The sequence below is a fragment of the Apis cerana genome, linkage group LG1 (assembly GCF_029169275.1).
Source record: "Apis cerana isolate GH-2021 linkage group LG1, AcerK_1.0, whole genome shotgun sequence".
Taxonomy (NCBI): Eukaryota; Metazoa; Arthropoda; class Insecta; order Hymenoptera; family Apidae; genus Apis; species Apis cerana.
The window spans coordinates 9,569,861-9,587,740 of NC_083852.1; the positions used below are offsets into that span (position 1 = coordinate 9,569,861).

At 31.9% G+C, this 17,880-nt stretch overlaps 1 protein-coding gene across 16 annotated transcripts in view; it reads left to right on the forward strand.

Annotated features, from left to right (window-relative positions):
* LOC108002966 (zwei Ig domain protein zig-8-like) overlaps positions 1-17,880 on the forward strand; it is a 257,216-nt gene that overhangs the window by 181,402 nt on the left and 57,934 nt on the right. Inside the window, exon 1 of one of the 16 annotated variants that reach the window (XM_028669262.2) lies at positions 7,583-7,901. The exons of the other annotated variants lie outside the window; for them this stretch is intronic. The gene's annotated coding sequence lies outside the window, so the exon portion shown is untranslated. Of the gene's footprint in view, positions 1-7,582; positions 7,902-17,880 lie in introns of those variants that run through there. 16 annotated transcript variants of the gene reach the window in all.

Genomic DNA, 17,880 nt, shown 5'->3' on the forward strand with positions numbered 1-17,880 from the left:
GTATTCGACTTCGTGCTCAATTTCTCCCGGCAAAACGATCGAACGTTCCTCGTCGTTTCTTATAACCATTCTTGCGACAGTTCCTTCGAGGATCTTGAACAAAGATCGTTTCGTACCGCAGAATTTGAACTTTCGAGGTGGATTAAGTTATTTCGGGTCGCGTGGTGAACGGCGAGGTATGGATAGGGACTTATCCTCGACTTTGGTGGTCGAAATCTACGAGATCCATTAAAGGTAACCGGATAGACTGGTTGAATGCTCGAAAACACGCGTAGGAACGTAATGGCGAGACTCGATCAGAGGCGAACTTCGATCGGGAGACTGGTTTGAGTTTATGCGCTCTCGCCTGCGGTTTGGTCACGAAACTTGATTTCGAGCTCGTGGAATTTGCGGAATTTGATAATAAACGAAGTATTTGAACGTGTGATCGTTAATATATAATTATTTCGACTTGATTAGTAAATGAAACGCGTTCAAATATTATAAGCGTTTACAAGGAAATTTATATTATGCAAAGTATATCTCTATGCGAGAATGAAGAAATTAAAAATTTATCGAGAAAGAAAGATCATCAGTCAAATCATCAGTCGTTTGAGTCACTTTTTTGTTTTATTTCGATACCTCGATCGAGTTATCGAGAAAGGGAGACTAAAAGTATCCGCATTTAAGATTTCAAAGATTAGGAAATGGAGGTCATGGCCTAGTGACTTATATTTTTTCCTAGAATCACATTTGTCACTTGTCTGAAGTCTGAAGTGAGGCAAAGTACAAGCGAGAACAAATAAGGACAATCAAAAATTACTTTTTCTTTACACGACGATATTTCATGAACTAGAAATCGTATCGAAATAAATAAAAAAGAGTTTCAAAGGGTAAGGTTTCACGCTTCTAATAATTTTCCGCGTATTAACTGGAAATCATTATCTTGAAGTTATAACGATTTAAAGTTTTCTTAATTTTAATAGAGGGTTTAATCGAGTTTTAAGATAAATTATGTTTACTCTTGAAAGAATATTATTTGTAGTGATCTATTAATATTTATAGTGGTATATTCTAAAATCGATAATTTCAAATTTTTTACTTAAACTAACTTTTACATAATTAATTTCTTTTTTTTAGGAAAGAAAATACATTGATAAAAATGTAATATCGTATAATTACCAAAATATGCATATGAGTTTCATTCACTAAGAACACATTTCCAGTACTAGTGCAGCACGTGAATAGAATTGGCAAATTCCGTAGCATCACGATTGTATTTCTTATGAGCATATGCTGCTCCTTGTTTTCTTTTATTGCTCGCGATATTACATTTGAATGCGTGAAATTTAAATCTCCCTAAAACCAACTCGTTTAACGTATGTTAACAAAATTGCATTATTGATAATATGTTGTTGAATTGTGAAATTGAAATTATTTTGTTTTTTGTATTTATACACTAAATGTGGCAACAATTACAAAATCTATTTTATTATATATAGAATCTTCATTGTCCAATAAAAAGACAAGATAATGGAGCGCAGATCTTTCTTAAACATAAAAATAAAACAGGTTTATTTATAACAAAATTAGGATATCTTCAGTTTGTACAAACTCTTGGTACGTAAAATTCTTCAAAATCTTGAAATTTCTATTGATAGATAAAAAGATGTATCCCTTGCAAATAACTTTTAGTTTCATTCTTTTTTTTCTTAATATTAATGACTATTGTGTCTAATATTATATCCTTTTGCAATTCTATAGCACACTCAGTGCTCTCTAATTTCTTACATATTTTTCAGTGCATTTACATTTCGATGTATCTAACGTTAATTTCAAATTAAGTTTTATTTTGCAAGGACATCGAATAATAAAATAATAAAATTTTCAATTAATAGAACGTTTCAACGTTGTTCAAAAATTGTCTACGATTAAAATTGAATCACAATTGATGGTTGAATCATGATCGTCGTGTAAGTAAATTTTTATCATTCTCATTTTTATCATCATCTAATTTAGGTATAATTTAGTTATAATTTTGTGATAGGTATAAGGTAAATTGTATAAAATATTTCACCGCTCGTTTCATATCTGTGTGACAACTATATTACAATTATTTTGCACATTTCGCCCGAGCAAGTTTCAAAGAGTAAATTTAAATGTCCCGGGACAAACTCAGCAGGAAAGTACACAGCCTAACGGAGTAATTTAATAAGTAAAACGTCGCGTTGGCAATTCGGTACAAATGTAACGAGTTCCCTCGCTTCTTGAAAGTTCAACCATCCGAACAACTTAAATTCTGTTGCCGTAAATAAAGTCGACTCTTAATCTCAGGATGGCAACTTTTGTCGGAGATAACGTCTCATGAAGTCCTGATGAACTGTTACACTTCATTTATAATATTACGAAGCCACGATCTTTGGATTTTTAGATACGATACAAAGAATATTGTACGAGCAATGGATATAAAATTTTATTGAATTATTAATTGAATAATCGAATAAAAACCTCGAAGGTTAATTTTTAACCCCCTCGAAATGATATTTCACTGATAAAATTAATTATTTTATGTATATAATCCATACGAAAAAATCCCACAGATAAAAAAAGAAGCATAGATAAATAAGCATGATGGGGCAAGTGAACTATAAAATAATAAAAGACGTCAATAATTATTTAATCGTGTAAGTAATATAATAAAATAACTATCAATTTTCTTTTCAACATTAAATTATTTAACGAATTTGAATGGAATATTATTTTAAACTTTAATCGTTCTATTTTTAAATTTTTTTCAACCGTTCGTCGAAATAAAGCGTATTAAAATCCAAAAAGTCTTTCCATTTTAAATGCATTTATTTTTCACCAATTTACATCGTCGTCACTCAATCCGACCGAATGAAATATTTAAAATTCACAATACCTTGCGCGACCCTCTGACGCATACAATACCAAAATTAAAGTCATTCTCAATCCGATTAAAATCCCTCGAAGCCAACATAAAATCACATAGACAGAAAATATTTCAACCTCCTTTACCTGTTCCTCCTTTTTTTCTTTTACAGAAGAATTACCCTTTTCCATCTCACCCCAAGCAATATCCAATCTCTTCATCCTTCAATCCGCAAATTTACTTCTATAAATTTCCACCTTGGAGGAAAACGATTTCGTTCCTCGTCGAGCTCGAATTCCCTCCCCCTGGCCCTCCCAAAAAAAAATAAGTTGCACTCGTTCCTCCCCCAATCGCGGATTCAGACGAAACCACCCCCGGAGCAACGACACGCGATAAGCAGAGATCGTTTTCCCTCGAAAACTATCTGTGTAGCTATTCCAGGGCGGCGCGTGAGTGGAATCAATTGAAGGGTTGGAAAAGGGGGTTGGAAAGCCTCGTCCAAGTTCCATTAAGCTCGTGGAGATGCACGGCCTTCGCAGTTCACTCGGTTAACCCTAAGACGAGGCGCGTGCACGTGCCGCTAGTTGCAAGACGATCGACTAAGTTTCGTGAAACTGTGGATGGGAGGGCGAGCATTTTCGGGACAATGACTGGTAATTAAGATCGAGAATGGCCGAATTTCGTGAATCTCCGAGTTGCGAGTTATGGAAATCGATATTATTTAAGAAGAGAAAAGTAAATTGGAATAATATTGGGATGATAAATTCGAATCGAGAGAGAAATGATCGAAAAACGATTGAATTGTTGTAAAGATGTTTTTATTATTTCTAATCGTAAGTTTTTTTATCTCTGTATATGATGTGATATAATGCTACGTGTCTAAGCTACGTGTGAAGTTTCAGATATTCCAAGATTTCGAGTTCTGAATCTCGAGTTACGTGCCCTACGGCTCTTTCTGGCTATAGGGCAGATATCTCGCTACTCTTTATCAGTAGATTATGTGTTCCATGACCTTGAAATTCCTATCTGTGGCAATTATGCTAATGATTTCACAACTTTGTTCCTGATAAATGTACAACCTCGAAGTTATACACGTTTCGACGTCTTCTGACGTCTTTTCGATTGATACAGAGGATATTGTGTGTGCTTATGTTGTACTTTTTTTTTCTTCAAAGAAGATTGAAAAAGAGAAATTGAAGTTCGATCGCATTGAATAGAAGGGAGGCGAGGAATAGAATAAAAATAAAAAGAAATGGTTAAATTGAAATGGAAGTTTTGGAAGATGAGAAAAAGTAGACAAAAAAAGAGCAGACAAAAGTATGAAGCGCAGTGAAAGGTTAATATAGTATTATAATAGGATAATAAGGAGGAGTATGTAAGACGGAAAGTGAATTAAAAAAGATTAAAACGTAAAAGATATGGGAGGATAAAAGCACGGTAAAAAATGTTTCAAGATTAAATTGACGTTATCAGGAAAGAGGATATAAAAGCGTGAGAAGTTAAATAAAAAACGGAAAAGAAGTCCAGAGAGAAAAATAACGAACGAAAAACGTTCCAAAGTTAGTAACGTGCTGCTGCGTGCAGCATAAGAAAAATACAAAATTGTTGTGGAAAAGAGTCAGTTAAAAATATCAAGGAGCACGATAATAGTAATTAGCATAACCAAAATAAAAAAAGAAAAAAAAATTTTCTTTCAAAAAGAAATTTTTAATATACAATGATATTAATTATATCGAAAGAATTTTAATTATATTAACATGTGACACACGACTATTCAACAATATACAATTTTACATCTGCACAATACATAAGAATTAAACTTCTCGTTGCAATAAGCAACATCGCATCAACATGGCGGACAAAATGAAATGTTCAAAACTTTCTCCAATAAGAATAAAAACTCGAGAAGTGAAAAAAAATTTCCAGAGAAATTTTAACGATGGATTTCCCCTCGGTCCTCGGTTGTTCCAGATTGCCTGCGAAGGTACATACAAAATTTATTCATACCGAGTGGAACTAAGGAAATCAAGGAAGGAGAGAAAGTTCAGCGGAAACCGATGGAAGGAATTGAAGAAGATATCCGGTGGAGCGGGGAAACAAGAGGAAAATGAAGCTACTGTAGCAGAGAAAGATGACGTTCTATGGTACGAGAGGGAAAAGCTCCGAAAAACTGGAGCTAAGGAACGTTGGTTGGGTGACACGTGACCGGAATATTTGCCCGTGTTTCTGCTTCCAATAACGGCCGTTGCTCGTTCAACTGGCGCTATACACAGCCTCGATGTTCACACGTGTCATGAAGCCGAATCAAAGCGTGTTGCAATGGAAGCTCTAAACTAAACTGAACGAAGGCCCTATACTGTGCCACCGATAATGGAGACGTTCGATTCTTCTGCATCGGCGGTGATTACGGGGATACCTTTTACAAACGATTCCCTTCGAATGAACGTGTCGTGAAAATTGCAACCAGGTGCACCGTGTGTTTATCGATTGTGAACAGCATGGGTGGTAGACGTGTACGGTAAGCACACGTTTAACGGTGATGGAATTTTTGTTAATCTTCTTGTTTATCTCGGTTCTAGCTTGAAGTTGCAATGTGTAAAAGTAGAACGATGAAACAAAGATTATTTATCAGAGGATAGAATATAATATTTTTAAAAAAATACATATTAATTATAGACATTATAAATTATTATAATGTCTAGGAAAGTAATATATTTATCAAAATTATAATATACCTTGTTTGTTAAGTATAAAACATGTAAATTACCAGTTTTAATTTCAACTTTTCAGTTGATTAACAAACTTCACGATGTTATAATCGTCCCAAGTTATTGCATGAAAACATGTAACTATGTCATCAATGTTTAACTAAATCAAGAAAGTAAGGAAAACTATATTTTCCCTTAGCTAACTCGAAAATTCTACAATGTAGATATTCGGAGAATAGAATTTCTTAAGGTAAAAGGAACAAAAAATTCTTTTTTTCTTTTTTTAAAAATGTGAAATAGAGACTAAAACTGTAAAATTGGATGGATTCTCTTTATCCTTGCAAACGATCTTTGGATAGTTTTAACTGAATATAAAATTTTGTATCAGCTTGCAAAAATTTTAACTTCGGTTAAAAACGAAAATAATGATGTTCAAGGTGCCCCGTGCTCGGGATAATCAAATATTCGCGCGCGTATCTTCTGAACAGAAAATAAAATTTATTTTCGAGATGCGCAAAAAATCCGTTTCCCCGAGACTAAAAAGAAGAGGGTAAATTAGATTGTAAAAATCCGAGCTAAAATTCTTGCTCTACCTTTTATTCCTTGCTTTTTATGCCTTTATTTTCGAGTAATAATTTTATACCGAATGCTTTTTATCTTTCTAGCACTCGTGCATGTAGAGTCGCTTGGGAATCTGCGATAATTTCATTTTCTTCTGTATTACGTATTATATTCTGTATTTTGTACTGTTACGAACCGGTTTAGATATTTTTTTAAAAAATATGTCGAAATAATAATATTTTTTTTCATTTGAAATTATGTTATTTATCCATTGATTAAAATAATTGGATTGATTTAAAGATCGCAAAAAAATCGTGAAATCGTATATTTCGAGGAACAATTGTACAATTATAAACTTAATTCTCTCGATTTTTCGAGGGAACAATAATTGTTGTACGGATGCACGATTCACATTATATAACAGTTGATTTTACTGAATGGTCGAACAAGCCAATGAAAAGCGTAATATGAAATTTATCTTGTATCGTGTCTCCCTATATATTATAATTTCATTTCACATCGCCATTGTATCCTAGTTTTTGGAGGATGCAAGATTAGTCGCTTTTAAAATCAGTTTTCTCGATGTAAAATAATTAAAACATAGGGTATTTATAATAAGGTAATAAGTAATAAGTAAATAAAATGCAATTTCAATGATATGATTTGCATCGCATAATTTTAAATTAATATAAAAAAGCATTCAGATTATATATTACTAATACTATCAATATTTCAAAATTTACACAATATCGTACGTTAAAACAATATATATTGTTAATGTAATATTGTCAATATATTGTCAATATTATTGAACATTTACTAAAATGTTCAAAATGAAATATGATGTAAAATATTGAAATATTGACAACATATTATTTGTACTGGTCATCTGAATGCTCCATAATAAAGTTTTATTTTTTTCTCTTACAAAAAAAAATTGTTAAAAGAAATATAGACATGTCGTATGAGAAAATATTTAGTTTCTTTTTAATTTCATAGATACAATTTAGATTTAAAAAATACAAGAGTTTCAAATGTTGATTGGTACAAAAGGGAGAAAAACATTTTTTATGAATGAAAAGAAAAATGTTATTGTTCTTACTTTTACAATGCATATTTCAAGTTTCTAAAGATACATACATATTTTGAAAACTAAAGAAAAATACAGTAATAGTTAATCATCTTATATCCAAGATGATTTTCACATATTTATGGGATCTCTAATTTTATAGATATACGAATCATAATTTATAATGTATCCACTATTTTATTTTGTTTTCCAAATCCTTTTATTTCTTATTTATAAATAATTCCAGAAACGTCGTTATTAATTTTAATATGATTTTAATCGAGTTTTGAAGTAAATTAATTACCAATTGCTTAAGTTCAGAGATATTTTAGCCGATTTTTAATTATTAATCATTTAAAAACAACGTCAAATTGCCTCATTTTAGTTTGAAAAAGATTAAAATATATCCTAAATTATCTGATCGAAGATCATCCCCTCCACCATGATCGGCTTACATGCCTAACCATAGTACCGATCATACCGCTAGGTGGCTACGAGTATTATGCAATTCTCACAAATATGATACAATACTTGCGGGTATAATAACTGAACTAAACAATTAGTAATTATCATTATATCCTATTTTTATTTTTCCTAATATTTTTGATCTGAAATCTGAAACCATAGTTGAGTGTGTGTGTGGAAGAATAAATTTAAGTGTGGTGTTGCGGGACTTGGTCTTCGAATGAAGGTATGGAAATTTTTGAATATATATTGATTTCTTTGGCCATTTTATTTTATAAATCCTTGCATGTCTATTTTGAATGGCCATGATTTTTTATGTCATTTATATTTAAATATTCAATTTATATATGTCATATGTATTGTGAAATAAACTCATTAGAATAATGAGTATATATGACTAATTAAAACATAGTTATAAAAGAAATATTAAATTGTAAGGTCTTTATAATATCCAAGACCACAAACCTCCTACATAAACATGTATTATTACTGTTAAATTAGACTTGTAATTGAATATCCTTTTGCCTCTTAAAATATACAGAATACATATGATATATAAAATTGCATTTGCAAAAAATTCATAGTTTAATGAGATACAAAGTATAAAAGAAAAATATTTATTTATTTCTTAAATTCGTTTCAAAATTCGGAACTAATTATCTAAATAGACAAAATAAATAAGGAATCTATCACATATATTTTATCAAATTATACACATAGTTAATTCAATGACAATTATAAATAATTTTCATTAATATCATCATTTCATCTCGAATTTCTCTAAGTAGTTTTTCACTCCGATATAAAACTACTGAATTACTAGAACCATCATCCCTTAATTATCTTCAAAAAATCAATCAGAAATACTATTATAATTCGTTTGCACGCACGACGAATCAATTCGTTTCCGAATTCTTATTTTCCATCGTGGCACGGAAATCGTAACCCGTATTTTAACCGATGACAACGCGGGGATATCGATTTCGCGTTTCATAAAGACGGCTCGTCTGAGCGATTGTAGCGTGGCGGAAACTTAACAGAAACGGATGAAAGAGCACGAACCAAGGTAGAAGGACAGGGTGGCGGGGTTGAAGTGTATAGAATGACACGATGAGTGATATAAAAAGGAGAGGGAAAAGATTGAAGCGAGCAAGGGTCGCGCGTATGGAATGAGGTAAATAGCTACACGAGAGACTAGAAAGGGTGGAAAAGGAAAGAAGAGGGGCGGTTTATATAGACAGAATGATGTATTGACTTGTAACTACGCGAGAGTGTCCGCGAGGGGCTAGTTATGTAATATTTATGGGTGTCAGTGGATGTATTATTCTGTGCACGGTTCTTCTCTTTCTTTTTTTTTTTTTTTTGCATTAAGAGTATGGGAACGGATAAAGATATACTGATATATTCGAATCTGAATATTTTTTTATTATTCATCGATATTTTTGCAATATTTATGGTCTATGTAAATATATTTTTGGCTTTGTTTGTATTATGGAAAAGTAAAATTCGAAAGGATAGAACTTATAGATGATTATATCTTATACTGAGGATTTTATTAAATATTTGAGTAATGTTATATTATTGTTTGAGAGATATTGTTTTCAATATCTTTCTCTCTTTTGAATAAATAGAGAGAAAGGGAAGGGGAGTGGAAAAGATAGAATCATCGTACAGAATTAATGGAAAAAAACTTTTACAATTATTCTCAAAGAAGTTGAAATTTTATAATTCTTCGTTCAGATGTTAAAAGTTATTGAAAGAAAATAAAATACAGCTATATATCGTAATTCTAAAACCAAGGAATGAAATTTTATATATATATTATTTATTTATTAGAGGATGAAAAGAATTTAAATAATAAAGAAAAGATGAAAATAGGATAAACGCGTAAATACGAAAAATATACTCGAACGGAGAAAAGGCAAACTGAGAAACGTAAACAAGGGATGGACAAAATAGAGCCATAGAATTGTATAGATACCATAGCAGATAAAATACAGAATACAGAAAACACAAAAACCACACGGTTATAGTTGAAACGTGGAAAAAGGAAAGACAAATAATACGAAAAGACAACGCGAAATAAAAACACCATTCTGTATCTTTTAACTGAGAAAGAATCGAATTTGCTCATAGAAATAAAAGAGTACGGAATAAGAATGGAAGAAAAAAGAATCACAAACCATAGAATCGTGAATAAAAAACAACAAATTCTAAAGATTTAAAAAAAATTCATCTAACAACGAAACAAGTGAAACGATGATTAACAAATAAACTTCAACGAAAAAGAAAAGTTATGAAATTTGTAATAATGTAGATAATCGTCACAACTCCCATAAAAGATATTTTATTTGAAAAAGAATAATATCTCACGTATCCAAATCAATTATCTAGAAAATTATTATTATTAATCATTTCGATCAATTCCAGATGAAAATGAGCCAAACCAAGCGTACCGAAAATAGATGAAAACAAGTGAAACGGATCGAAAAACCAGAGAATCAGAGCGGCATCATAAGAACGCGTAAGGGAAGAAAAAGGTGTCGAGCTAATTAGCATCCTCACGAATCTCTCATGAGCTGACGGATCAAGTGTACTTTCTCAGCGAAAGTGTCTAGTTCCACCCTCGACGTGTCCAACGGGGATCGTGTGGTTTCCACTTCCTCTAGTACTCTCCCATACTCTGTCACGTCCGCTTTCAAACCTTATCATCTCTGTTTTTTTATATAAAAAAGAGTGAGAGAGAGAAAGAGAAAAAACCACCCAAACTCTTGACCAAGCTTTCCACTTTACTCCTCTCCCCCTCTTCTTTGAACGGTAAATGATCCGTTAAGAGAAAATTTTTTCGGTCTTTCTCCGAATTTCGTGAGAACGAGTGTGGTGGAGATGAGTTTCCAAGGCTTATCGTTCGAGCTCATCAAGCTTCTCGCAGCTATAGTATAGGTTAGCGATCTATTGACCACGAACCTATCCACGAATATTGCAGCCTCGTCGCTCGAGATTACTTTTATGATTATGGGGGTTTGAACGGCGAAACCGGTGAATAGTCCATTACAAATGATTAAGCTTGGAATTTGCCGGTAGATTGGTGGATATCCGAGGATGGAGGGAGTGTATATAATAGTTTTGTATCGAAGAATTTCGTGCCTCGCCGAGTTGTGTAAAACTTCGGGACGAATTTCATTTTGCGAAACTTACACGATTTTATTGATCGAGCGATTCTCACGAAAAGAAATTGATTATCGAGGCGTTAAAAAGTGGAGCGAAGTTAGTTGGATTAATTGGAGCGGCGTTGAAGAAAGTTATCAAAAGGATCAAATATAATTCTTCCATCGAAGTATTCTCATTATTATTATTATTATTATTATTATTTATGTTCAAGCGTTGAAGAGGCAAAAGTATTAAACTTAATTGTAATTAAAAATGCGTTTAATCAGCATTTTTAAATTCGAATCACGTGCAATTCCGAATTTCCAAATTTTGCGACGGATTTTTCATTTCTCGTTATTTTTGGAACAATTAATTTCTGCAAACGTTGCGCGAAACAGTTTTATATTATCGCGAATGAAATCGATTTCCGGACAAAACGAATCGCGCGAGGAACAAATCAATTCAAGCGAATTTGGCATTGGCACGCGCGTAATGCAAGAATTTCCGAACTAACAAATAATCGTTTCTATTGTTTCGTTGTTCAAGCATATTCGTACTTTTGTTTCCCTCCCATGAAAGCATCCCAATTTTAACGGCTAATTTTCAATAGCGTGATCTTTTAATTCGACAAGTTTAATTACGAATAAAAAAAATATCAGAGCTTAAACTTACGACCTGCATCATTTTATACATAGACACTAATAATTATACTTTTTCGTTGAATAGGTTCAATCAGTGGATTTCTTCTTTCCAATTACAGTAATGCCTCGTTAAGTAGATGTTCTAAGAATAATTTCTTCCTTCGTCCAATGTAATTTTGCCTTTCGACAGTGAAAAAATAAAATATGTAGCAGTAATACGTTACAGATTAAAATACTCGAAAGCTAAAAGTTTTAATTTTAGGAATAGATAAAGGTAATTAATTATAAGCAGGTGTTGTTCCACGAGTGCTAAAAATATGTTCAATAACTGTCTTCGATAATTTCCAGGATATGACGATTAATCGATATTAAAGGTAAAATTCAGAATTGATAAAAATAAAGGACGACGACCTCCTTAAGATTTCCAGGCCGCGTATTTTTATACCTAGATTGTATTCGTAGAATAGGAATTTCTCCACGAGCGCTTAATTTTCTAAGAAATCGCCGAGGGTTAATTCTAACAAACGAGATAAAATTTTCGCGATGCTCCTTTTCAAAGTATATTGACCATGAAAGGGAAACGTTAAAGGTGCTCTTAGGTTTTTAATTACCGTTCCCAACCCAACCGGTGTTCCTTTCTTAAGATTCTTTAAATTACCTTGATCCTTGTTGCATTTCTTTAATTATCCTTACCTTCTTTCGTGAAACGAAGAAGAACTCTTTGTCGTAACAACCAGGACGAAACTCGACGAAACGATCCGCATGTTTTTCTTCCAAACTACTCCCCCCTTTTTCGCGAAAGATTTTAAGATTTTTCAGAACTTTGCGCGCTTTTATCGAAGTTGTTTCACCTTTCTTCTTCTTCTTCTTCTTTTTATTTCTCGCGACTTCTCTTTATTGCTTCTTTCTAAGTTCCACGAGTAAGTGCTTACTCCTCTTTGGAACACGAGGATGTTAATCGTTCGATAAACTTGGGAGAAATTATGCGGCTTTTCCTTAAAATGTATCACTTTTGGATTTTTTTGATCTTGCGATTCTGGTAGCTACACAAATATTCGATCTTATTCGAGAGTTTCTTAACATATAACTGTATATATAATAAGTAGATACAAGATCTCGTCTTGTCTCCGTTTTTAATAATTAACTATAAATTTAATTTCCACGCATGTATGATGTTTTCATTTTTTCCCCAATCCTAATTTTAAACTTCAAGAAAAATAATAAACTAAAAAGTTGATTAAATCAGTTTAAATGAAAATACAATTCGAATTCTTCTCGATGATATCTCGTATCGTTTTTCTCGCATTTTCATCATTTCACACCTTTAACATCCATAATATAATTCTCACGGTGGTTTGCCCGGTAACTGTCATGGAATTCAAAGTTTCCACCCTGGTAATTTTACTTTATCATCCCTAAGGAAGCTTCGCAGCCTGATACACCCATCAGCAGTTTCTCCTCCTTTCTTCGCTTCTTACTCCCCTTCCTGGAAGTCTTTGCACTCGGTTATACCGCCTCGAAACAACCCCCTACAAACCCCGTAATTTTCGCGAACAGGTGTCGGCCGCATTAGGGAATCACAATGCCGGGGTTACGAACCGTTAAATTGACGGTTTATTTTACCAAATAAAGGGCTCCGTTCCACCCTGATTTCGGAGTCGTATTTCTCTGACTGGCGCGCAACCGCGATTTATGGCCTCTTTAACATTCGACGAGATTCCCTCCTCTTTTCGCGATTTTCACATTTCGTTTCCCTCTTCCATCCGATAGTTTGATATATCTTTCGAAAAATGTGAAAAAAAATAGAATTACGTTGGGTGACAAGTATAGAGAGAAAAATTTATTTCTAATAAAATGTATTTCTAATAAAATTTTTGGAACTTTTAAATATGTAAGATTCTAAAGGATATATGGTTCAATTTTAAAAGGAAATATGTAAGATTCGATAGAAATTTTACGAAACACAGTAAACTCTCAAGTTTATACTTATCAGATACAGAAGTTCTATCTTACTTCATCTTCATATTCCACTATTAACCTGAAATAATTTTAGAAAAAGAAAAAGAAGGACGAGAAGGAAAAATTTTTAAATATATTTAGTTTTTCACGATCGTAGAATCTTTTTTTAAAAATATCAAAAAATTTATATCATAGAAGATATAAATAATTCGTACTTGGACACATTATTTTCCGAAACTAACAAACTAGCCACTCGTAGAGGAACAAGAACTCGAGTACTAATTGCAGCTTTTCATTGGCATCATTACCACGGCACTCGATCGTCATTCACGCGTTCCCTCGTCTGCAGGAACACTTTGAGCTTCGTCAGATCAGCTATTTAAAATCCAGCCACTCGATCTCGATAAACGGCCCCTGCCCAACGGGCGTAATTAGAGCGGATCGTTCGAGTTTATTATGCTCCTTTGAGGATCGTAACGAGCACCCTGAAGCTAACTCTGAAGAACACCTTCTACCACGATCTGTCTTCGTTTCAGACGTTTCTTCGATTCCGTAATATGCCATCCACTTCCGTTCTTGCTCGAGATCGTATTTATTTCACTCATATAATTAATGACACGCATAATTAATGGTGTGGCAAGACAGTTCTTGGTTTTAAGAAAGGGATTTAATAGTAATTTTCATTAATTATTTATTAATTATTAAACATACGTTGATTACTTGTGCTTTCATTGTTTCGATTATGGTAATGTATGTATTTTGATATTCTTTATTTTTCAGTGATTTTGTCAAGTATTTAGAATTTTAAGTAGAATACAAGTATACAAGTGTTTTAAATAAACTCGAGACATTGGGCAACTTGAATTTATACTGGGGGAGTTGTCTGATGAAAAAAATAATAAAATATCGAGATATAATTTTTTAATGAGGAAGAAAGATAAGTTATATCGTGTCATAATAAATTACATAAATTTGAATAAAATTACATCGAGGAAAATATTTCTATCGAAGATAAAGAGAAGCTTGTCAAAAAAGAGAAAATAAATTTTACGTGAAAACTTATATTGTGGCAGAAAGATATATAGCGAGTGAAAATAAACAAAAGCACGTGTAAATATTTCTTCAGATATTGAAGATGAGAATCATACTTGAAATGATGAAGTTCAATATTTAACTGCCATTAGAGAAGAAGTAGAGTTTTCAAAAGAAAGAAAAATTGAAAGAAAACATTTCTGTGAATTTGATACAATATATAAATATTTTTAATAATCCTGTCATTATTATTGTATAAAATTGAAAAAATTTGCAGTTTTATGTTTGTTTGAATAAAATCTGAATGATACACAAAGTTATGCAAATTTATAAATTTTTATAATCTTAAAAATTTATAAAAGATGCAAATTTTATTTTACTATGCATTAATATGTTAAATAACAATATAAATGAAGAGATACGTTAAGAAGAAAGGAATAAAATTGTTCACAAGGGAAGTGATAATGAATTCAAAAAACTTTTATTCCATCGAATAATAATTTTGAACAAAGGCTTTGAAGAAGAAGGAAAAAGATTAAAATTTAAATTTTAATAAATCCGGGAGAAAAACAATTATGAAGCAATTCATGGAATTGGTGAAACATAAATATTGCATGAATTTTATATACGAGGAATGGTTGTAAACCAAAAAAACATTTAAAACACGAAAGTTGTAAAATATTTTCGAAGGAAGGAGGAAGGAATATAAATGTAGAAATTCCTATAAAAGAATTCGCTAATAATTAAAAATTTACATATATTTTAATCAAAATTTATAATATTCGGGTTACATATAAAATTAATTTTATTATTGACGAATAATTTTGATGAAAGGATTAATAACGAAAGAATATTCGATAAAATTTTAATAAAATTCGATATTTTAATATCAATAATCTCGTATTATTATGATAAAATTAAAATTAAAATAATTTCCACTTGCCTTTGAATGACATTTAATTAAAAATTTTTTTAAAAAATTCACACATGAATATATGTATGTGTTAAAAACTTACAAAGCAGATGTAATTAAATATGACATAAAATGTCATATTTATATTTTACGTCCCATTTACTTTATTCCTTACAAATTTTAAGATCTATTATAATTAAGTACACAAGCTTAAAGTGATCCTTAAATCCTTTTAATTAAAAGCTTGATGTTAAAAGCTTTAAACTTCACGTTATTTATTTATCATCGAAATTCTATAAATCCTGATTCAAATTTTGCAACTCTCCAATTGATATTTTCTTCCAAAAATCAATCCGTTGATATTGCAAGAAATATAGAAGAAAAATTTTATCGAATATTATAAATTTCATTTACATTTTATTTTGATGCAGTGGTTTAAAATATAGTTGGAGAAATAAAAATCTTGATCCAGAGAACATTTAAAACACGAGATATTCGAAAGATATTCGTTTTATTATCTCTACCCAATATATTGAAGATATTAAGAGACATTTGTGAGCAGTATCACAATTTAGTCATTAATTTATCCAAATTTCTCATTCCCATAATTTGTAATTAAAATTTACATTCTCCATACGTGTAATATTCCCACCAAGAAACCATTTTCTTCTACAATGTAACTATAATGAATATTCCACGATAACTTTGATCCTCCATACTTTTAAATCCTCGTTATAAATAGTTAACACCGCCTTTCTTCCTCTTAAACCCTCTCCTCAACCGAAACTTCCCACCAAAAATTTGAATAATGTATCCCGTCCCGTTTTATAAATCGTTTCTCAAGTTTCAACTTGGCTTCGAGTGCGATTCCTCCCACGAGAATTTATCTCCTCGAAATTGTCAATTCTCGTATGTGCGCGCGCGCACGCACACACACAGATTTGTCGCTCGTCAATTTCTCCGTGTGTGATCGTCGCAAGTCGGTCACAGACAAAAGATGAGACGAAACAAAAATCGTGTAATTCTTTCCCTCCTTCCGACTTCAGATTGATGCCCGTGGAAACTTTGGAGCTTCTTGTTGCTTCAACTTTCCAACAGGGTTCAACTTGATAAAGGAAAGTATAGAGAGGGGGAAGTTTGTGGCCTCGAAAGAATACCAGAAACTTGCTACCCCTCTGGCAGGGCACGAAAGAAGAAGAGTGTGATTTACCCAGGCGAGAGATTAAACTATGAAAGAACGTGGCGCGTGGTTTGATCATAATAATTCCAATTACTCGTGGCGGGGAAACAGGTGGCGCGAGCAGATGGAACGAGGGAGCTAGAAACGAAGTTTCCACTTCAATTCGCCGAATTTTCTTCTATCTATCCTTTTTTACTCTTTTAGAAACTCTGTTTCGTGTTTTCGCTGAAGTTTAAGGTAATTTAGGTTTGGATTATTTTAAGTTAGGATTTCCCTTTGTTGGTTATTCTCTTTTTGTTTCAGATCATGGAAGTTTACGTATTTATGGGAACTTTAAATGCATAAAAGTAAAATGATGGCGGAATGATATGCAGAGAAATCTAAAATGTGGAAAGCGAAATATATTTTATGATACTCGAGAAGGATAAAATATACAGATACTCTGTCTCTGTGTTTCTATTCATGAAAATTTAAATTTGCACCAACATCCACGTGGTCTGTTTTTAAGATTATTTAGCTATACATATAGAAACATACATATTTAGAAACTTATTTTCGTTGTAATTGAAGATAGTTTAGGTCAATTCGAAAAAATTTTGATACGTAGAAGTTCGTTTTAGAACAATATTTATTTATCTTTTCTTTATTAAGATTATAAATTTTGTTAAGACGCAGTATTTCTATAACTTTTATTCAAAGTTTAAATTGGTTTATTAAATTTCGAAGAAGTAACATTTGCCTTAGGAAAGAATTTTCTTCTTTATTTATCCTTTTTTATTTATTTCTGAAAAAATTGTTCGTCGCAAAATGTTTCCTTAATATAGCTAGACAAGCGTCCCTGTAGTTTCATATCATACAGTTCGCATATATGGAGCTCCATATGAAATGCAGTTCTGGAAAATGAGAAATTCCAGAACAAGGAAAACGAAAAGAGTGTGGTGCCAATTTTCCCCATAAACGATTCCATCGATTTTTAATCAATCGTCGAGGAAATGTCTTGATACATGATCATGATTCGTATTAAAAATCATTTTCATTTAATTATCTATTGTATCTCTTCCAGTTACAATTATTTTGATAATATTTTGACGATAAAAATAAAATAGTTTCACTATCATTGAAATTGATCCTACAAAAATGCCACACGAATATATTATAACATCTAGCATTAGATAAATTGCAGATGGATTGTTATAGATTTGTTTTTCTTATTCAAATAAAAATTTAAAAATATTCTATAGAACGAATTGTTATAAGAACTGTAGAACAATAGAAAGATTAAACATCAGAAGCACACCTCGACAATTTCCTTCCCGCATCAGAATGATTC